At 38.9% G+C, this 23,918-nt stretch overlaps 1 long non-coding RNA gene across 1 annotated transcript in view; it reads left to right on the top strand.

Annotated features, from left to right (window-relative positions):
- LOC105862893 (uncharacterized) overlaps positions 1-23,918 on the top strand; it is a 56,052-nt gene that overhangs the window by 28,125 nt on the left and 4,009 nt on the right. The window contains exon 2 of the long non-coding RNA XR_012921431.1: positions 5,842-5,932. This is a non-coding gene — a long non-coding RNA (uncharacterized LOC105862893). The remainder of the gene's footprint in view (positions 1-5,841; positions 5,933-23,918) is intronic.

Raw genomic sequence — 23,918 nt, forward strand, 5'->3', positions numbered from 1 at the left:
TGCCAAGGATCCTATCTATCAATGACAGTGAAAATGTTTAAAAATATTAACAATATCCAACAATTACTCATTTGCTTTATCACATATAGTAGTCTCTTAATAGCAAAACCTACACTACTGCAAACAATATGATCACTAAAAAGAATTTGAAGTTTCATTTTATTTCATTTTGTTTTATTTTTTGGTGGGACATATTCTACTAGGGCTATAGAGTCAAGTGTGTTTTAAAGTTATTTGGAATTCTTCTGCTGTGTGTAGTTCTGCCATCAACTGGATACACATTTAAGTTCATTTGTCTGATATCCTTTTTTAAAGGGATTTAAAATTTTATTTTTTTTATAGTTAAGTAAAATATTTACATTCTTCCAAAATCAAATCTATAAAACAAAGTATATACCGAAAAGTTCTGTTAGGGACTGACCTTCCACAGCCCCACCAGACAGAAAAGCAGAGACATCGAGGATGCAATCACACAGAGGAGATTTATTTTCTGGCTAGCCAGGGTCCGAACCCCAGAGAACCAACGCAGTGGTCACTCCCGCAGGCAAGGACCCCGATTAGAACAGCAAGCCTTTTATCCCCATGGTGCACAAGCTGATCATGCGTTGCCCTTTAAAATGATTGGTTCCCCCGCTGTTGCCCTTTAAAATGATTGGCTCCCTGCTGTTGCCCTTTAAAATGATTGGCGGGTTGGTTGCCCGCCAGCGGCAAGCCATTCCTTCCCCTGATTGGGCGTTCACGCCTTGCGTTTTGTTTCATCCCATGAAGCTCAGCGCAGCAGTGTAGCAAGCAAGTGATAAACAGAAGCAGAAGTGTGCTGTTAGCTGATTGCCCCACCCTGGGCGCAGTTCCCTGCTATCTTCTACCTCCCGACCAGCAGGAAAGTTCCTCTGCCCCACAGTTCAACTCTACCCTATTTGCTCTCTCCCCCAGAGATAACCACTTTAAATTATTTTATGGTGTATCTTCTGAATATAAGCAAATATATATGTTAATATATATTTGTGTGCCTCCTTTCTTAAATAAGTAGTAGTATACAATGCACACTTTTGCTACTTTGCTTTGCTTTACTAACAACTATAACCCCCAAATGAGTCCCAAATGGTTATATATAGTGATACTCTTTCTCCCTTTTTACCATTGCTAAGTATCCTAGTATGTGGGCATACTATAGTAGTGGTTCCTGGACCACCACCTGGGAACTTGTTAAAAATGTAAATTTTCAGGCCCCACCCAAGACTGTTGAATAGAAACTCTGGGGTTGGGGCCCAGCAACTTGTGTATTAACAAAGTCCCAGGTGATTCTAATGCACCAAAAGTTTGAGAATCACTGGACCATAGTTTATTCCATCACTCCTCTCTAGATAAACATTAGGATCGTTTTGTCTTTTTCTATTGCAATAACTTTGTAATGACTTCCTTGCACATATATGTTTTCATATTTTTTGCCAGTGTTTCTTTGAGATAGATTTTTAGATGTGGCATTCTTTTTAAAAAAAATTTTTTTTATTTCTTTATTTTTTTCTATTTTTAGTTGGCCAATTAATTTTTTTCTATTCTTAGTAGAGACAGAGTCTAGCTCTTGCTCAGGCTGGTCTCCAACTCCTGAGCTCAAACAATCCACCCGCCTCGGCCTCCCAGAGTGCTAGGATTACAGGCGTGAGCCACCACGCCCAGCCTAAATGTGGCATTCTTGAGTAAGGGAAAAATTTATTTATTTGCTAGATATTGCCATATATGGGTGTTCCTAGTTCCCCAGGCCTTTCCAACAGATTACTTTGTCAAATGATTGCATATTTGCCTAGGTAAGGGTGAGAAATGATATATTAGTAAAGTTTGCATTTGCATTTGGTTATGGTTGAGAACCATTTTCATTTCTTTTCCAGATTCTAGCCCATTTTTCTGTACACTTAATAGAACATTTGTTCCCTATTTTGAGAAGTTCTTATTAGGGACATTAACTTTCTGGGTGATATATGTTGCAAATATTTTCTCTCAATTTGTTTTATTTTTGATTTGCTTATAGTGTCTCCAAGCAAAAGATTTTTAATTTTCATTCTATTAAATTTTCCTCAGTTTTTACCCTAGCATACACTAAATGCTTGATAGTCTCTGTAACTTCTTCATGATTGTTAACAGGTGTTCAGTGGTGTTGGCTGGGAAAAAGTTCCAGCTGGGTCCATTAAATTCTCTCTAGGCTGTGCTCTTCTTGGCTTCTAAACAAGTTAGTGCATTAATGCAGTTTTTATAAAGCATTGATGCTTCACACTGTGCTTATTTGTAAAGCAATTCGTGTAATAAAAATAGATAGACTCTTGACACATTGGAAGCCTCCGGAAATGGGGAGACTGGATTATATTCACGCCCCCTGGAGTGAGTTAATTAAGAGAATTCAATGAAAATTCTGTTACCAATTTAGATTTTCTGCTTTCATTTCCATACATGTATCTACAGGTGCATAGTAATCATCCTGTGACTCATATAGCTTCACTTGCTCTTCCAAGGCAGGTCCCTAACTCAGCTTCACCAAGGAAATTTACAATTTAGGTATTGTCATCTCCTTTTTTTTTGTTTTTTGACACAGAGTCTCACTTTGTTGCCCAGGCTAGAGTGAGTGCCATGGCATCAGCCTAGCTCACAGAAACCTCAATCTCCTGGGCTCAAGAGATCCTTCTACCTCAGCCTCCCAAGTAGCTGAGACTACAGGCATGTATCACCATGCCTGGCTAATTTTTTCTATATATTTTTAGTTGGCCAATTAATTTCTTTCTATTTATAGTAGAGACGGGGTCTCACTCTTGCTCAGGCTGGTCTCAAACTCCTGAGCTCAAATGATCCTCCCCCCTCGGCCTCCCAGAGTGCTAGGATTACAGGCATGAGCCACTGTGCCTGGCCTGTCATCTCCTTTTATGGAGATTATATGCATGAACACAAAAGTAGGAGAGACTTTATTCTGGAAGCCAATTGGTATGTAGTTTTTAATTTTTTTGGCAGTTTCAGAAACATGGATAACTGCAAGCCCCTAAAATTAAGCATTAATAATATCTTATTTTGTTTTATGCTTTTCATATTTGTAGGATATTTCACATAAATGATCTTACTTGAGCCTCGCAAGAACTGCATAAGGTAGATGGGGTTTTACACCATTATATCCTGTATGAGAGAACACAGAAATTTTAAATGACTTGCTCAGTGACAAACAGCTAATAAGTAGAGAAGTTAGGGCTTGTAGCTACAGAGTTCTTTGTGGTTGGGCTCATTCCTTGTTGAAGTAAATTCAGTACATTAGTTTTTTTAAAAAATATGTCACATGTTGTTGGTACAGCCAGATCTCTGTTGGTTAGGGGGACAGGAAAGGTGGCTGCTGGAGCAACTACAGAGGTAGCAGGTGGACAGGCCTTTGATCAAAGCAGCAACCGTCCCTAAACCTAGTACTTTCTATTCTGCTTATCTTCTTTAGGTTTTTTCATATAACTACCTGACATATTATGGTTCTCAGTTTGTGTTTATTGCCTGGTTTCTCCCACCAGAATGTAAGCTCCCGAGGACAAGAGGTTGCCTGTTTTATTACTGCTGTACACATCCATCACCTGACAAAGTCTGGCATACAGTGGAGGCTCAATAGGAGTTTGTTGAATGAATAAACGAATGAACAAATCAGTGATTGCATCAGATATTTTTTGAGCATTTACTATGTGTCCAAGACTATGATAGATTCTGGGGACATGACTATAATATGACAGATTTGTTCCCTGCCTTCATGATGTTTATAGTCTAGTGAGCAAGAACAGTGATGCCGCTGTACCATCTGGTGAGTACTGTGTAGAGATGTATTCCCTTTAACTTTAATATTCAAATCTTAATGGCTCCAACTCTCCAGAAGGTGGAGAGGTGCATTGTTCAAGCTACACAGCAGGCTGATGGCTCTACCTGAGAGCTATCAGTGTTCTGGGAGCTGAACAAAGCCCAATATAAAAGAATTAGGAAGATATGTAGTTGTCATCTATGAGGACTTTTCATTGGTAGAAAAGTTTTTGTCTTCAACATTTATTGTGCACTTACTGTATGCCTTTGGGTTCAATGGCATCTCAGGTCCACAGGAAGGAGACTGGCCAGAGAAGGGGCTTGGTTTCCCAGAGTGTTAGGATTATAGGCGTGAGCCACCGCACCCGGCCACTAAGTTCCTATTTTTAAAAAGAATCCAAACTTTCAGTTTTAGGTGAAATATAGGAAACTTGGAAAATGTAGGAAATTTACCATGGATAAAACCACTACTAGAGTAACAGCTTTAAAACAATGTAAACTATCCAATTTGAGATGTAGAATAAAGTCCAGAACCTATATCTAATTCTGAAAGCACCAAAAACATCAAAATCCAACTTGGTACTTAATATCAAAGTAGCCATTGAAGTACTATAATTTTCTTTATTTCCTTATTAAAGGAGAATTTATCTAAATTCAAAAAACATCTTTTGATAAGCAGTCTTTTAAAAAAATGTCTAAATCCATCCACTGCATTTATAGTGTAAATGTTCTGTCAACGAAGACATGTTGATCTTTTTGTCTTTTGAAACTACAATTTAAATTGTATTCTTTAATTTTCTGAAATGCATCAAATACCAATAGCCTCTGGCTGCTTATAAAATATTTATTTAAACATTATTCAATAAAAAAAAATTCAAACAGCAGCTGAGCTCATACATAATTTAGCAAATGGAAAACTGACTTTTACTCATGTGCAGAGGCCAGACCACAGAGATGATGCTCCCCAAACCCTGAAGGCAAACGTCACGGAAAAGAATTCTGGCAGAGCAAGAGGGAGGAGGAAGCCAAAGCAAAATATAAATGGCCCTGCTCTTTTCCATAATATTTGCCTTTGGGGCTGGATATGGTGCTTTAGCTCATTGTTATTTCCATAACGTGGCACATGTGTCAGCCACTCAGGTCTTTTACTCCTCTTTCAAGTAAATAAGCAGTGCTTTTAGGCTTTTGGAGTGAGGATGGATTTCCTCTGGCCATTGGCCCGAGAAGCAATCAGTCTGGTGTGTGTGGTTCCACGCTAAAGCTCTGGGTGGAATTGCTTGGTAGATTTTTTATGGTACCTGGACTTGAATTCTTGTAACTGCTGGCTCTAGGCTTGAAATTCAATTTGAATTTACACAATTGCCATGAAGTTGTAATTCAGGATGTGTGTGACTCTATCCCTCTATTCATATGCAGAAGTAATGAGCTTTAATAGATTGCTCTTGCCAAATGCACTTCTGGGTGCAGGCGCTCCAAAATACAATGTCTTTCCTCTGGTGTTTTCCTTCCCTCATATTCCAGAACAGAAGGCCAAGAGTGGAGTACTCCTTTAGACCTGGAAAGCCCCAGGGAAATCAGAGGTGTTGACTGTGTTATCAATGATTAAATTACAGGTACACAATTATACCATGGCCTAGGTGTTCTGTATTTCAACAAAGATTTTGTTTGTAACATTTTGTATCTAACTTTTTGAATTTTGATGATGTTAACCTTAGTATTTTTAGCAATAAAAATAAATAAACTCTTATTATTTATCAAAAAAATGAATACCTATGGGAAATAACCTCTTAGTGAATGTCCAGGTTTATAATTACTCATTTGCATATTTGATTGGTCACTGTAACATAAGAAATGATAAATGAATACTATTGACTATAAAAACCTCTAGAAATATATGGTTTTCTTTTTTAAAGAAGTTTGAAAATACAGCAGTTACAGCCTCTTGCTCAGGACTCAGGTGTCATAGGTTAAAAGCATATATTTGGCTTTCATAAATAGTTAATATCCTCCCCGGATTGTGTTTTGTGTATTATACAGCTTTTCATATGAAAAAGAAGAGACTCTATCAATCAAATCGTATTTCCCCCTTCCTGCACTCTAAGAATGGATGGCCCTTCTCAACTGCTGGGTAATTCTATTTGACTATAAATACCATTTGTATGTAATATTGCTGTTTGACTCTCGTACCAGAAGAGTACAAGTGAGAATGTTTTTTATCTCTACAGAACCAGGCATACACTTTCATTCTTCATTTGAGAGGCACCTTTTCTTTCTTTTTTAAGACGGGCACTGTGTACTCTAACCTTTGCTGTCCCACAAACAGGCCAAGTTCTCTCCTGTCTCAAGCCCTTTGCACTTATCCCAGAAATCCACCTGGAGCACCCACTTATTACCTTCAGCTTTCTTTTCGAAGTTTTCCTTATTAGAAAGGCCTTTGACCAAAATAGCAACCCCCCATAAACCTAGTACTTTTTATTCTGCTTATCCTCTTTAGGTTTTTTTCATATAACTACCTGACATATGGTTCTCAATTTTTGTTTATTGCCTGGTTCCTCCCACCAGAATGTAAGCTCCCCTCCCGAGGACAAGAGGTTGCCTGTTTTATTACTGCTGTACACATCCATCACCTGACATAAAGTCTGGCACATAGGGGAGACTCAATAGGAGTTTGTTGAATGAATAAATGAATGAACAAATCAATGGTTGAATCAGGTATTTTTTGAGCATTTATGTGTCCAAGACTATGATAGATTCTGGGGACATGACTATACTACAACAGATTTGTTCCCTGCCTTCATGACGTTTATAGTCTAGTGGATGAGAACAGTGATGCCGCCTGTACCATGTGGTGAGTGCAGTGTAGATGTATTCCCATGAACTTTAATATTCAAATCTTAATGGCTTCACATCTCCAGAAAGCCAGATCTTTCACAATCACTCTGCTAAATGGTCCTCTGAGCCATGGTAATAAATTACAATCTATTCTTGTTATTCATGGTAGTTATGTTCTGTAAAGTCATCGTGAACAGTGGATTATTGAATACTGAACCATTGCTCCTAGGGAAAACAAAGGGTTAAGTACCTACAAACCTCCAGTCACAATATTTTTGTTAACTGATCAACATATAACCTTGTTTTGTCTATGTTTCTATTTAAAGATACCTTATTTTATATATGTATATGTGTATATTAGTTCATTAACTATGGACTCATGGCTAACAGTGCTATAATTTATATCTGAACAAAACTTATTTAACACACATGTTTTCTCCATAAGGCACACTGCAGTCTTCTTGGCAAGAAGCACTAGACAGCACTTCAGTACTGTGCTTGGGGGTCATTTTAAACAGTGAAATCACCAGCAACAAGCACAAACATGCAAAAAACACGGCACTAAATAGACTGCGAAAAGGATATTTGTTTACAGTATGAAACTTGAAACAGGAAGGCAGAGAGATATCCCTTGTTCAACTGGGAATGAGTGTGTTGGGCGATTCTATTTTTTTTTTTTTTTGAGACAGAGTCTCGCTTTGTTGCCCAGGCTAGAGTGAGTGCCGTGGCGTCAGCCTAGCTCACAGCAACCTCAAACTCCTGGGCTCAAGCGATCCTACTGCCTCAGCCTCCCTCGTAGCTGGGACTACAGGCATGCGCCACCATGCCTGGCTAATTTTTTCTATATATATTAGTTGGCCAATTAATTTCTTTCTATTTATAGTAGAGACAGGGTCTCGCTCTTGCTCAGGCTGGTTTCGAACTCCTGACCTCGAGCAATCCGCCTGCCTCGGCCTCCCAAAGTGCTAGGATTACAGGCGTGAGCCACAGCACCCGGCCCGATTCCAATTTTTTGCTGCTCTGCACTTGTCTGCTATGACCATGAAAGTCCCTTGAGTTTTATTTTGGGTTGCAAATAAATTTTAGCAAAAAGGTGAATTTGCAAATACAGAAGAATCCAAGACAATGTCTAAGTATCTGGGCTGGATAGATGGAGAAGTAGCAATAGTAGTTTTGAAAGAAACTTGGGAAAGCAATTAATGTTGGTTGGAGCTCTGGATGCTTCCCTATTTCAGTTACTAAGACTTCAGCAAGAATCAATACTTTTGTGTCTTAGCAGCACAGCTGAGATTACAGAAAAGCAAACAAATGCAAGCTGTGTCTTCAAAGAAAAAGGAAACTTAATGTTTAGGGACTTCATTCATTCATTTAATTTTGACAAGACTGTTGATAGCTGTGTTTTTGGTTCAACCATTCTGGCCCTCTGATTCACGCTTATTCTTCTTCGAAAAATCTTGTATTTGTTTACTTCTTTACTTTTTTCTTAAACATTTTTAAGAAATTTAAGAATGCTATTTTTTAATATGAACTACAGAAAATAATATAAATATTCATGTACTGTTCTGGTTATCCATTGCTGCCTAAAAACCATCTGCAAAGTTAGTGACTTAAAACAGCAGCTCTGCTTATGATACGGTGCATCAGGAATTCTGACAGGACACAGTGGTGATGGCTTGTTTGACGTTGGCTCAAACTGCTTTAGAAGGTTACAACAGTTTAGCTGAGGCTCTATGTCTGGGGCTTCAATTTTATCTTTCATTTGGGTTCCACATTTCTTCTCAGGTTGCACCTGCTGGGCCTGGAATGTCTAAGAAGTCTTCTGCACTAACGTGCATGGTGCCTGGGCTAGGATGGTTGGGAACAGCTGGGACTGGTTAGGAATCTCTTGTCTCTCTGTCTCATATACATCTCTTCCCATGGCTGGCTTGGACTTCCTTACAGCATGGCAATCTCAGAGTAGCTGAACTACCTAAAGGGAATATTCTCTAGGGAGGAGAGAAAACTTACCATTTCCCCTGAAAGTTCACTGAAAGATCAACTCACAATTAAGATAGATTAATGAGAGGGAGAGGTTTATTTACCATGTACATGGGGAGAATCACAGAGTGATCCAATGGGATCCAGATATTTTTATACCTGTCTTTTTGGAGAGAAGAGGGCGATGAGGAGCATAGGTAATTCTGTTTAGGGACAATAAATGGTTGCTAGGGAGGGTGAATGGATGGGGGAAACATTGATTTATGAATGATTCTCTTTGCAAATTAAATTAACCTGAGAGATAGATATTATATTTTAAATTATTTGGGCCAGGTCTGGTTGTGTTTTTGATCTTTCCTGAAATATATTGAGATAACAGGGGGAGAAAGTTATTTTTCTTTGATACTTCTGTGATACTCTTTCACTGTCTTCTTGCCTTGCATTAGGGTGACCAACTTGTCCCAGTTTATGGGGACTTTCCTGGTTTCAGCACTAAAATGTCCAGAGTTCTTGGGATCCCTTCAGTCCCAGATAAGCTGGAATGGTTGGTCACCCCACCTTGAATGTTGCTGTTGAGGAATCCGCTATGTGCCTAATTTTTGTTCCTTGTAAGTAATATGTATTTTGGGGCTGTTTTTACTTTAAAATTTTTGTTTGGGTATTTGTATAAACTTGGGTGCCAGCATTCTGGGACTGAGTAGAAGGAGGGGTATTTCACTGTCCAGTTTGTAAACTTCCTTTTAATTCTTCTGTTTTTACTAGTGCCTGGTGTCCCCCAATTCAGAACCTGTCTGGTTTAACCTTCATTCCTCTGCCTGGTGAGTTAAAGGTAGTCACTTGGCTGCTTGGGTGTTAGAAGAGTATTTGGGCATTAATCTTACTTTTTAAAGACTTCCAGCCAATTCTCCTTCCTTGGCCCACTGCCATCCCTGTCTTCAGAGCCCCTGCTGTTCACCATTCCTAGACTTTCTGCAGTTCAGCAGCTTGAATTACCCTGATTCTTTTTTAGATTTCTTTTATTCCCCACCACTCCCACTCTCAGCATCAAGACCATGGGTTTGGATTTTCGCTGTCTCCAACCCAATAAATCAATTATCATTTGTTGATCTAAGTTCTCACTTCTAAATTTTTGCTGGCATTTATTCTCTTCTCTTCTATTGTCTTGTCCTTACATGTTTAAGCCTTTTAAAAATTTTCTTTACTTTCATCTTGGTGGGATTTCAGAAGTAGATGTAAACACTTATGTTAAATTTTCCATGTTTCACCAAAATATCAAGGACCATATATCTTTCTCTTTCTAGAAGTTCTATTTAGATCTTGTAAATCTCCATATTTTTTCTCTCTGGATCTTACTCTCTTATTATTTTAATAATTTATTATATGATTCAAATACTTTAAACATACTAATTGTGTAGTCTTTTTCTGGTTGCTCTTTCATCTCGTGTCACTGGGGATGTGGCTTATCTTATTTTCTAGAGTCTTTTGGACCTCACTAATGGTAGGCTGTTTCCCCTTGTGTTTGGTTATTTTTTGTTGTTGTTGCTGTTTGGTTATTTTTGATTGTGGGCTTGTTGTTCTTTGGTAGAAATCACACAGGATGTGTGCTGTGGGAATGTCCCTCCACAGTAGCTTTGTGTCCTGCAAACACGGGAAGCACTTGCATGGACCAATTTTTAATGTTACTTTTTTTTTTTTTTTTTTTTTGAGACAGTCTCGCTTTGTTGCACAGGCTAGAGTGAGTGCTGTGGCGTCAGCCTAGCTCACAGCAACCTCAAACTCCTGGGCTCAAGCAATCCTGCTGCCTCAGCCTCCCGAGTAGCTGGGACTACAGGCATGCGCCACTATGCCCGGCTAATTTTATATATATATTAGTTGGCCAATTAATTTCTTTCTATTTATAGTAGAGACAGGGTCTCGCTCTTGCTCAGGCTGGTTTTGAACTCTTGACCTCGAGCAATCCGCCCGCCTCAGCCTCCCAGAGTGCTAGGATTACAGGCGTGAGCCACCGCGCCCGGCTTAATGTTACTTTTTCACTGTAGGAATTCCTAGACCATGAGGGATTTCAGTCCTAAGCTTGTGCAAGGCATAGAACCAGGGGTTTTATTCCTCTGTGACATAATTTTTTTCGCTAAGTGAAAGGCTTTCTCCCCTGCTCCCTGTTTTTCTAGAATGCAGTTTCACCGAGGGGCAGCCCTTGAGATGCCTGGTTTTATGGAGAGATTTTCAGTTTCAACCTCACCTCGCATAGGCCTAAAGGATTCATCTTCTGCTCCTCCATGCGAAGTTAAAAGTAAGAGGATTATGGAGACTAATAAACACCTCCCAGAATAACACAGCATCTGTCGTATAATTACTGCCCTAGTTTTCAGTTCCTGCTTCATTTCTGCACCTGGAATTTACCCTGGTCCCTTTTTTGCAAGGTCAGATATAGACTTACTTGTTTTTTGTTTTTTAAATGTCTACAGAAGGAGGTCTCCATGTCTTGGCCTACCATCTTTCCACAATCCTATTCTTTGTTTTCCTCCAAGATACTGGTTGGTAGAAGTAAAAAATTAAAAGGCAGATGAAGAGAATGAGTAGTCACTCAACAGTGTAATAACTGAAACAAAAGATGTTTTTAATGCAAAGACGCATAAACTATTTCTGAGTAAGATAGTTAATTTAAGGAAAAGAGTGCACTAAAAAACTATAAGGAATCGGAAGAGATATATTTTAGATAAGCAGATATCACTTTAGGCAACATATTACCAAATATCTCGATTTCATCTAATGTGCTTCTTAACACTGGGAGAAACAATACTTGTACTCTTTGAGTTATAAATCTGTCAGCTAATGGAAAGAATGCTGCCATTCTAGTTACTATGTTAATTTAAGTAAAAACAAATAGGAATGGACATAATTTTATTTAAGAAATAAGATAGGCAGAAGTGTTACTTGAATGTTCTGAAGGACATTGCCAACTTTGTGTATCCTCCCCCTCCTTATATTTAAGAATGGTATTTTCATCCTTATATCTTGGCATGTTAACAGTATAAGGATATTCTATCTGGACATTCTATGAACTTATAGACATTTAAAAAACTTCTGAGCTAGACCAGGTGCAATAGCTTATGCCTGTAATTCCAGCAACTTGGGAGAGCAAGGTGGGAGGATCTCTTGAGGCCAGCAGTTCATAACGAGCCTGGACAACATAGTGAGACCCTGTCTTTACAAAAAATAGAACAATTTGGCCAGGCTTGGTGGTGCACACCTGTAGTCCTAGCTACCTGGAGACTCTGGCAGAAGGATCATTTGAGCTCAGGAGTTCAAGGCTACTGCATTCTAGCCTAGGCAACAGAGTGAGTCCCTGTCTCTAAAAAAATGTTTAAAAATCTTCTGAATGAAAAAATTAATATGGAAAATAATAGCTTTGCCCCTCTTCAAAACAAACAAAATACATGAGGTAGAGATTTGGAGTAAAGATGGTATATTAATTGTCTATTACTACTATTTTTTTTTTTTTTTTTTGAGACAGAGTCTCACTTTGTTGCCCAGGCTAGAGTGAGTGCCATGGCGTCAGCCTCGCTCACAGCAACCTCAATCTTCTGGGCTCACGCGATCCTCCTGCCTCAGCCTCCCAAGTAGCTGGGACTACAGGCATGCGCCACCATGCCCAGCTAATTTTTTGTATATATATTTTTTTAGTTGGTCAATTAATTTATTTCTATTTTTGGTAGAGACGGGGTCTCGCTCAGGCTGGTTTCGAACTCCTGACCTTGAGCAATCCGCCCGCCTCGGCCTCCCAAAGTGCTAGGATTACAGGCGTGAGCCACCGCGCCCGGCCTTATTACTACTATTAATGTAACAATTATCACAGACTTTAATCCATTTCTTTGCCTTTCTGTCTTCTAGAGGCCATTCGCATTCCTTGGCTCATGTCTCCCTCCCCCTTTTCCATCTTCAAAGCCAGTAATATGGCATTTTTCTGACCATTCTCCCCTGGTCACATCTCCTTCTCTGACTCTCCTCTTTTACCTCCATTTCCCTCCGTAAAGGACCCTTATCATACTGTGATATGAGAAATATATTTGCTTTGTCCCCAGTTCCTGGCACAGAATTCCCAAAGCTCTTAGAATTTCCAAAGTCATAAGAGTGATAAATGGTGAAAGGAGTATTTTTTGTTATTCCTGACAAGCTCCTTTTAACCACACCAGAGTTTATGTTAATGGGGTGACTGTTGGAAAGCCCCTAAGGATGGGGAGCTGGTTGCCAGGGGACTCAACCACGTGATCAGTGGGTTGGAAATCTCAGTCCCTGCACCCCCTCACCTCTACCTCTAGAGGGGTGCTGCAGATTGAGCGCAATCACCAATGTCCAGTCCTTTAATTAATTATGCCTACACAATGGAGCCTTTATAAAAACCCTAAAGGGAGGGGTTTGGAGAGCTTCCAGGTGGGTGAACACATGGAGCCTGGTAGTTCTGGAGGTGCTGGGAGTGCGGTGTGCCCAAAGAGGGTATGGAAACTCCATGCCCCTTCTGCATGCCTTGCCCTGTGCATTTCTTCCATTTGGCTGTTCTTGAATTGTATCCGGCAGGGGTCCTCAAACTTTTTAAACAGGGGCCAGTTCACTGTCCCTCAGACCGTGGAGGGCCGTTGGGGAGTGCAGCGCACATTCCACACATGCGCACTGTGGGCCCGGGACCAGTCGGCTGCTAAGCAGGACAGGCAGCAGTGGCAAAAACACCCGGCACGTGGGATAAATGTCCTCAGTGGGCCTTACGTGGCCCATGGGCCATAGTTTGAGGACCCCTGTAGTTACAACTTTATACTTATACAAGTTTATACTTATTTGGTAAACACAAGTAACTGTCTCCTTGAGTTCTGTGAGCCATTCTAGCAAATTATTGAACCTAACAGTGGGAGTCATGAGACCTCCCAATTTGTGGCTGGTTGGTCAGAACTATGGGATGCACAGAATTGCAACTGGCCTCTGAAGTAGGAGCACAGTTTTGTAGGGCTGAGCCCTTAACTTGTGGGATATGATGCCAACTCCAGGTGTATGGAGCCAGAATTGAATTGAATTGTAGGACTCTCAGTTGTTGTTCAGAGAATTGGAGCATTGTTCGGTGTGGAGGAGACCCACATGTTTGGTGCCAGAAGTGTTGAGAGTATAGAAAGAATTCTTTTCCCTTTTTAACCCTGAGATTACATTAGGCCCACCTAGATAATCCAGGATAGTCTCTCTAATCTAGATTCAGCTGATAGAACCTCGATTCCATCTGCAAACTTAGTTCTCCTTTACTAGGTAACCTGATACAGCCACTGGGTCCAGAAATTAGGACATGAACATCTTTGATGGGGCAATTATTCTGCCTACCACAGATGGCAAGTTATATTTTGGACATGTTGAGTTTAAAGTCTCTTTGGTGTATCCAAGTGGATTTTATGATGTGTTGCTGGAAAGAGGAATCTGGAGCTCAGCGAAAAATTTTATCTGGTGATACAGATTTAAGGAGGTATTAATATACATGTAGCTGAGGCTGTGGAATGTGGAAGAGCCCATGACAGAAGGGTGATTAGACTGAAAAGAAAAGGGAAACGAGGGGAAGGGAGGGGAAAAGTCAAAAATAGAAGACAGAGGGAGGGAAAGAAGTTTAGAAGAGGGGTAATATATACATTTTGGGGGGCATGTTGAGAAATTTAAGGAAGTCACTGATGTTTGAAATTTATCATGAAATAGTGGTTGAAGTCATATGCTATGGGGCAGAGGCAAGAAGATATTGATGAAGGTTTGAAATGGTCACTGAGGGCTGAAGGAACAGACTAAACATTGGTTGAAAGGACTGCTGAGATGTTCCTGGGGCTTAGCTGGACTTACTCTAATATTCTTCTGAGAATTTTAGAAAATGAGAATTCTTCAAAGAGGAACAGACATGCTTGATAATTAACTGTGCATCTATCTATCTAGTCATTTCAGGAAGAGCAGCATATGTCTATTTGGGCTACTCATGCATTAGGTCACAATTTGTAGCCTTGTTTCATATGAAAAAAAAAACCATTCGGAATTCTAAACAACTAACCAGAAAACAAACTTCGGCACATGACCTACTGACAATTCTTCTATCTTTTAATATCTAGTATTATCAAGTCTCACTTATTATCCAACCTCATTTCTTTCTTGGTTGTGTCTCCCTAGCTTCCAGCTAGATACTTTCTGACTGACTTACCTTTCAGCCTTCACTGTAATCTTCCTCTGCCACCTGCAATTCCAGTCCTCAGCACTTCCTCCAGCAGCACTTATCGTTAAAGGTTGTGTGCGTGGTTCACCCACAATGACTTCAGCCTATCTTTCACTTCTTTGAATTCCTGTATTCTTTATAGATGCACCCATCTAAGAGAGCCCTTAACTGTGAATTAACTTGTCATTCTGTACAGTTTCTCATGTGTTAGGTTTCTCAGGCCTTTTATTACTCATTCAGTAATATTTTTATTATCTCTTCTGTGCCAGACCTTATATGAGGTGCTGGGTATAAAGTCGTGTTCAAAACAGATGTGGTCCTTATTTCTACTTCTGCATCCCCCACATCCCATAATGCAGTTCAGAGCCTTAATGAGCACCTACTCATACATGCTGTTGACCATGATGGGATGCAAGAAATGTGTCAAGGCTACAAATGATGTTGATGTTGCAGTCTGCAGTGAGTACCCAGGGTTCCACTGCACTAGATATACTATCATGTGCTTTCTCTTGAAAATCCATTAGCAGGACCCAGATGCTTTCCAGAGAACAAAGAGAGGCTGAGTAGAAGACTGATTTTAGGGTTGGAGTATAAATGCTTCAGGTGATAACAGGCATTTGTTAGATTAATGAATGGTCAGGGAAACCAAAATATAGGCTGCAAAAGATTCTAAAATTATAGGTCACCATGCTGAGAGAGTACAGAAAGGAGCATTCTGGCTTTCCTGGAAACTGAAAGACACCTTAAGTCTGCAGTAATTTACAGTAAACTTGAAGGTGCCTATTAAGTAGAAATAATATGATCTATGAAGGTCCTGGGCTCCACTCAAGGTGAAATTAAACAGACTAAAAAACCACTTGTTTTGAATTTGTCGTGCAAGATGAGGGAAGGGGAGAATGAACCAACTGACTCACATTAGGGTCATTGGAGTTTCTTTTATGGCCAAAGAATAGAAAAAAACCTGTCCTGAGGTCAGTAATAGCTATTTTCTCTATGCACAAAATAACTGTTGTGTGTGCTTGCATGTGTGTATATATGGTGCAAGGAATGCAAACTTTGTACTGGGAGAAGGGTTCACTGACAGACACTAAGTAATTATGGGACTGATAAACTAAAGTTAGATATGGCTCTGGAATGAGAATTTTTATGAAAGACACAATGAAAAAGGAGAAAATGAGTAAAGGAATTAAAAGAATTACTTTTTCCTGAACCACTTTCTCCTTGTATCTCAGTATTTTTCTCATTAATATTTTTCTAGTACTCAGTCAAAAGCATCTGGATTTCTGTTTGAAGGGCCGTGGGGCAGAGGAGGTCCATGGATGGGACATTTGGGGTTAGTCCGGAGAAGTTGGCATAGCAGGCTGTAGAATTTGACCAAGCTTTGGAAATTTGGGAGAGATGAGTTCAAGTGTTTAGTGGTGAAGAAAAGAGAAATGTGGATATAGGAGTGAGTACTGTATGCAGGAACAAGACCAGAGCCTTAGGGACCTTCAGGTTGAGAAATTTCATCCTGCACCTGCAGATGATCACTGTTGAACTAGCTAGAAAAAGACCAGAACCTCATTTGATACTCAGAATAACTCTGCAAGGACGGTATTAACATTGCTTCTGTTTTTTCAGACAAGGGAGCAGACTGCTAAAGTGCCACCTGGCTAGATGGGGAAATCAGAAGTTGAACTTCACTTTTCAAAATTTACAAGCCCTTTTCTCTTTCCACCATTGCATATGAACTCATGTAATACCTATAGGCAGAAAGAATGAGGAATTCTGAGTCAGTTAGTTTGACCTTGGCAACCTTCACATCCTCTATGATTTCATTTCCACTCAAGGCTTCACTTGTACCCCTCAGTTGAATGTACTTAACCTAGGTTGGACTTCCCTTTTGAGCTCCATATTTAAACTTGTGACTGTCTGTTGGGATCTCCACTTGGACAACTTTCTCCTGAACCACTTTCTCTTCATATCTCTATTTTTCCTCCCTCGTGATTTTCTAAGACCCAGGTTCAAGGGCTTAAAGTTGTCCCTGACCACTGCCCCTCTATCCCTTAACTTCACACTCAGTCCTATCAATTATTCTTCACAAAGTTTTACAAAAATTTCTGTTCTTTTCTGCTTCTCTTCCTTCTTCTATTACCACCTTACCTATAATTCGGATTCTCATTTCTTCTCCCCTGGATAGTTGTACAATCCCCCTACCTGGCATTCTTAATTGTAGCCTCTTCAACTTTCTTTAATTCAACATAATCCTCATTGACAAATTAATTACCCTGAGTTTCGGCTTCAGGCAAATAGCTCTTCTGCTCAGAAACCTTTAATAACTCCCCATTGTTTAGTAAATCAAGTACAAACTCACCAAGTTTGATAGATCATATTTATTGGGCATTTACTATATTCCAGGCACTGATCAATCAAAGCAAATGGATTCTTTTATTTAATCCTCAAAACATCCCTATGAGATAGGCCTTTTTATTGTTCTCACTTTACAGAAAAGGCGATTGAGGACCAGGGATGCTAAATAACTTACCCAACGTCACACAGCAAATAAGTGAGGGGCCAGGACTCAACCCAGCACCTGATTTCAGAGCCAGTACATTATGTTGCTTTCCAATTTAGCTGTCATATTTTGGTGGTAAAGATTTGGCTTATAGTAGCCAAACTGAACACATCCTGTTCACAAACATATTCAGTATCTCCTATATGTCATTTGTAATTTTTTTCTCCTCACCCAAATCCCAGAACTACAAACTCTACTTATCTTTAAAGACCCATAGCCGGGCGCGGTGGCTCACGCTTGTAATCCTAGCTCTCTGGGAGGCTGAGGCAGGTGGATCGTTTGAGCTCAGGAGTTCGAAACCAACCTGAGCAAGAGTGAGACCCCGTCTCTACTATAAATAGAAAGAAATTAATTGGCCAACATATATAGAAAAAAAATTAGCCGGGCATGGTGACGCATACCTGTAGTCCCAGCTACTCCGGAGACTGAGGTAGGAGGATTTCTTGAGCCCAGGAGATTGAGGTTGCTGAAAGCTAGGCTGATGCCACGGCACTCACTCTAGCCCGGGCAACAAAGTGAGACTCTGTCTCAAAAAAAAAAAAAAAAAACCCATAAAAATTCTACCTCCTTCATAATATTGGTTAGGATCCCTCCAAACAGATGTGATCTCCTGCTCCTTTGAATCTTCAAAAATTATAATACTCTCCTCACTTTGTCTTTTGCCAGTGGTTAAATCCCCTTCTTTTCTAAGGCAGAGGCTGTTTTCTTCCTCAAACATTGTGAAGTCCATTAAATTGGATGCTTGAATACAAAGTTCCCAGAAAAATTGCTCCAGGTGTCAGACTCTTTGCTCCATGTCTATGCATATCTCTTTAATCAATACACAGTTCAGAGCTGAGGACCCCTGAGCAGAATAGACATGATACCAACTATCCAGACCATTCTCTGGGCTTCTGCCAAGGTAAGCAGGTGATTATTGGAAGATAATGCAATGTAAACATTGCCCAGCCCCTCCCTGGCTTTGGCTACATGAATCTAGCTTCAGTGAACTAAAAAAGGGAAAGTACCTCTCCAAACTGAATGACTTTTGTGTAGTCAGAAAGTGTAAGTTAGTTGCTTTCAAAGCCCTTTCTAATTCTCCTAATTAGGTACAGAATCTTCTCCAACTTTCTTCCTTGATTTCACCTCTGGATGACACGTGGAAAGTTAACCTGCTGCGCTGAACCAACTTTTATATTTCAATTTACAACATACTAAACACTTAATTGACAAATAATGTTGACTGAACTGGAAAATCAAGGAGTCATATTAGTAATTCAGACCCAAGCTAATCTTTCACCAGAAATATCCAAATAATCAAAACAATCTATGAACCACTGGGCCACGTGTGCTGAATTTTAAGATGCCAGGATTCTGAGGCACCCCATGGAGCTCAGACACAGAAGACTGAAAAGAAATAGAAAGAATCTATACATATTTATTTATTCAGGTAAAATTTACAAACTACCTACAATGTGGTGAGAACTATATTACAGCACTAGAAATATATTGGTGAATATAAAACATCAGGTCCCTGCCCACCTCAGCTTATATTATTCATTGTGTGTTGATCGTGAAAATTTGCTCACCCAGAGAGTGAGCCACCTGGAAACATGCTTTTTTTTTTTTAGATCTGTGAAAAATTACCCTGGTATTTTGTTGGGGATTGCACTGAATCAACATCATTTTCTCAGATCTAGAAAAAATAATTCTATGCTTCTGAAAAGAGCCCAAATAGCTAAAACAACCTTAAGCAAAAGGAACAAATCTGGAGGCATCACTTTACCCAACTTTAAGCTATACTACAAGGCTATAGTAACCAAAACAGCATGGTATAGGCACAAAAATAGAGACATAGATTAATGGAACAGAACAGAAAACCCAGATATAAAATCATCCACATACAGCCATATGATCTTTGGCAAAGTAGACAGCAATAAACACTGGGGAAAAGAATCCCTATTCAATAAATGGTGCTGGGAGAATTGGATAGTTGCATGTAGAAGATTGAAACAGGATCCATATCTCTCACCACTCACAAAAATTAATTCAGATGGATAATGGACTTAAATGTAAGGCATGAAATCATAAGAATTCTATAAGAAAATGTTTGAAAAACTCTTCTAGATACTGGCCTAAGCACAGAATTTATGAAGAACACTCCAAGGGCAATCACAGCAACAACAAAAATAAATAAATGGGACTCGATTAAATTAAAAAGCTTCTACACAGCCAAGGAAACAAATAGACTAACTACAGAATGAGAGAAAATAATCACATGTTATACATCCAATAAAGGGCTAATAACCAGTATCTACAAAGAACTCAAACAAATCAGCAAGAAAAAAAAATCAAACAACCCCATTAAAAATGGGCAAAAGACCCGAACAGAGCTTTTCAAAAGAAGACAGACTAATAGACAATAAACATATGAAAAAAAAATGCTCATTATTACTAATCATCAGAGAAATACAAATCATAACCACAATGAGATATTACCTAACCCCAGTAAGAATGGCTTTTGTCAAAAAGACCCAAAACAATAGATGATGCTGGTGTGGATGCGGAGAGAAAGGAACCCTTATACACTGTTGGTGGGACTGCAAACTAGTACAACTTCTATGGAAAATAGTGTGGAGATTTCTCAAAGAACTCCTCAAAGTAGACCTACAATTTGATCCAGCAATCCCACTAGTGGGTAGTTACCCATAGGAAAAAATAGTCCTTTTTATCAGAAAGACACTTGCACTAGAATGTTTATTGCAGCACAATCATAAAGGTGTGGAATCAATCCATGTGCACATCAATTCATGAGTGAATTAAAAAAATATGGTATATGTATACCATAGAGTACTCCACCATAAAAAAAATGAATTAATATCTTTTGCAACAATCTGGATGGAACTAGTGACCATTTTCTTAAGTGGAGGATTGCAAGAATGGAAAAACAAATACTACAAGTACTCACTATTAAATTGGAACTAACCTATCAGCTTTCAGGTGCACAGGTGGAAGTAAAACTCAACAGAAATTAGACAGGTTGGGGGGGGAGGAGGGGATGGGTGAAATTATACCTAATGGGTACAATGTACACTATCTGGGTAATGGGCACACTTGCAACTTTGACTTAGGTAATACAAAAGCAATCCGTATACCGAAAACATTTGTACCCCCGTCATATTCTGAAATAAAATAAGAAAAGTTTAGACCCAGTGGATAGATATGTAAGGGGTCATTGAGGGAACATCGGGCTGTGTGAGGACAGATCCCTCCCTCCATGAGGCATAGCATGTGGAGAGTGACCTCTTCCTTCTGCACAAAATTCCTCAGTGATATAACATTGGATTGACTGGACCACCAGCTTATCTTACTATGGAAATGCTCCTGTTCCTTTGTCCCTTTTTCTTTTTAATGGGATGAGTCAGCTGTTACTTGGGTCCTCCATGAAGCGCACAGCTAAGCTTTTTAATCTTTGAATTTATGTGGTCATTCGCACACATTCATTGATTTTCTTCTTCAATTACACCAAGTTTCATGATGACTATCCCCCCTAAAGTTAAGAATCTTGCAGGTATAAGTTACTGTGTTTAAAACAAGATAGGCTAAACACTTATTTAGAAGCTTTTAACAATTTTTTTGAAAATTAATTTTAATATGTCCTGAGCTGCTCTTTCATTCAGTTGTCAGTAGATGGCAGCACATTCCTCTGCTCGCTGTTCAGGGAGTTGGGGGAGAAATACGTTTTTCAATAAGCCCTATTTTGGAAAGACAGCCCTAATTAGAAAGTAGACAAATAATTTTTTTAAATCTAATTCTCATTATCTCATGAAGGTATTCCTTTATGGGAGGCTGAGGAAAGAGAATTGCTTGAGCTGAGGAGTTTGAGGCTGCAGTGAGCTATGATTGTGGCATGGCACTCTAGTCCCAGCAACAGAGTAAGACTCCCTCTCTCTCTCAAAAAAAAAAAAACCTAAAACAAAAAAGTAAAAGCTATTCCTTTGATTCTGCACATTATTTTGTATTTTTATTGCCTTTATTTTAAATTCCATTCACATTATCTAATCACCAATATGCCCAATTAGCTTTAGGTTTTGAGCAATATAGCTCAAATATTGCTTTCTGTGATTAAAACACCCAATTAGGAGATGAAAACTCTGAGTAATGTGAACTCATTTTGGAAAGCTGTCTCTGAGCCAATATTGACTGTGAGGGTTTGGAGCACTAGGGAGAAATTCTTCCCTGTGTCAATTTTCAGGACTTTTGTACTGCCCTAGCATGAAATAGATGGAAATAAAAATCACTATTCTATTATTTAGCTATTTTGACCTTATACCTCTAGAAGGATTTTAATCCAGGCCAGTGTTTTTAGAGGAAGAGGGCATATTTGTTCTTTAGAAAAAGTCAGAATAATTCTGAAGGCATGTGAGCCACTTGGCTTTTAAAATTAAAAGACTTTCAAGCTTCCAAAAATGTATACAGACAGTAAGCAGTTCAATTTAACAGACGCTTATTGAGTGTTCATTTATTTAATTAATCAACAAACGTGTTTTGACCACTGTTCTTTAAAAGGTATTTTCTGGGTGCCGTAGAAATGCCAAATGAGTATGACATAATTCCTGCCTTCAAGTAACTGTTCTATGGCTGATAGGATAAGATGTATATATAAACAAGCATAATATAAAGCCCATGGTATATGTTGAATAGACATCTGTTGAGTATACTTATCAAATACTATACATACAAAGACATATACTATATATTTTCTTCCAGACTGGGTCCTTTGCTTGTCTTTTATATGCTTGTTCTCATCTGCTCCTCTCCTTTTAATTAATTAATTTATTTTGCTAAAACATATTTGAATAATCATTGCATCATTTATTTTCCTCTTGCTCATGCTTAACAGGGGAAGTATTTGCCAAGACTTTCTCCTTACTTTGAGGTATTACAGATAAATTCTTCTTGACTCCCTTCCCATGCTATTTAGGAAATGTTTTTGTCCCCTCCAAGTTATAGATGAAGACCAGATAGGAATAGACATTAGTTGGAGTTATGTACAGGCTTTGGGGGAAAGATCGTTGCATACTATTAAATGATACACACACACACACACACATGCATATACACACTTTGCAAAGATATACATTAATTCCCAGAGATGGTAAAATCTATATTTATATTTGAAAAGAGGAACATTGCCCCTACTATAACATAACTTGTACAACTGCTTCTGCAAACACAGAAATGTATCTTTCATTATTATACAAGAGGCAGAATAATCTGGTAGTTTAGAACACAGCCTCCTAGTTTCACATCTTAGCTTTGCCACTTACTAGCTGTAACTGTGAGCAAGATACTTCTATTTTTAAGACTCAGCTTCCTAATCTATAAATTGCAGATAATAATAGGACCTACTCTTAGGGTTGTTAGGAGTAACAAATGGATCTGAACACAGGAAGTCTTTAGCACAGTGCCAGGCATACAGCAAACACTCAGAAAATGCCAGCTATGCCAGTATTCAAAATAGTTTTCTTTTGTTTACCCTCCTGCTTTCAGGCTTTGATCAGGAAACTTCATGAGTGGTGGACATTAAAGAGCCATTTATCTTCTGATAGCACATCTTGTCTAGACAAGAACTAAAAGGAGATCTAAAAGTAAATGCATGGATCACTCCTACATTGCTGGTGGGAATGTAAACACTACCTTCTTGAAAACACATTGGCAATTTCTTAAAAAAAAAAAAAAAAAAAAACTAAACATGAAACTACTATTCAATCCAGCAATTGCACTCTTGGGCATTTACCCCAGAGAAATAAAAACAAAAACCATATACACAAATGTTCATAACAGCTTTATTTGTAGTAGAAAAAAGCTGGAATCAGCTCAGATGTCCTTGAACAGATGACCAGTTAAATTGTTGCGTATACATATATGGAATACTACTTAGCAATAAAAAGGATCAAGCTATTGATACATGCAACAATTTGGATGACTCTCTAGGTTACGTGTTGTGTGATCCATTTATATGACATTTTTGAAAAGGCAAAATTTTACAAATGGAGAACAGATTAGTGATTGACAGGTCTTAGGGATGGGGAGAGGGTAGGGAAGATGAGTGTGGTTGCGAAAAGACAACATGAAAGATCCTTGTAGTGTTGTTATTATCTTGACGGTGGTGATAGATACGCAAACCTACACAGTTGATAAAATCATGTAGAACTTAATACACACATACAAACACAAATGCAAATGAAGACAAGTAAAAATGTAAAACTTGGGAAATCTGAATGAGATAAGTGGACTGTATCGATCTCAATATACTGGTTAGGATATTTATTATACTATAGTTTATAAAATGTAACCATTGGTAGGAACTGGACAAAATGTATAAGAAATCTCTTTGTATTAATTCTTACAACTGCGTGTGAATTTACAGTAGTCTCAATAAAAATTTCAATTAAAAAATAAAGAGAAAAAAGATTGCCCAAAGACTTCCTTCTTTCCCCTGCAAAGTAAATATCTTTCCCTACTTTTGGAGTCTCAAGAAATTCTTGG

This window comes from Microcebus murinus, chromosome 10 (assembly GCF_040939455.1).
Source record: "Microcebus murinus isolate Inina chromosome 10, M.murinus_Inina_mat1.0, whole genome shotgun sequence".
Taxonomy (NCBI): Eukaryota; Metazoa; Chordata; class Mammalia; order Primates; family Cheirogaleidae; genus Microcebus; species Microcebus murinus.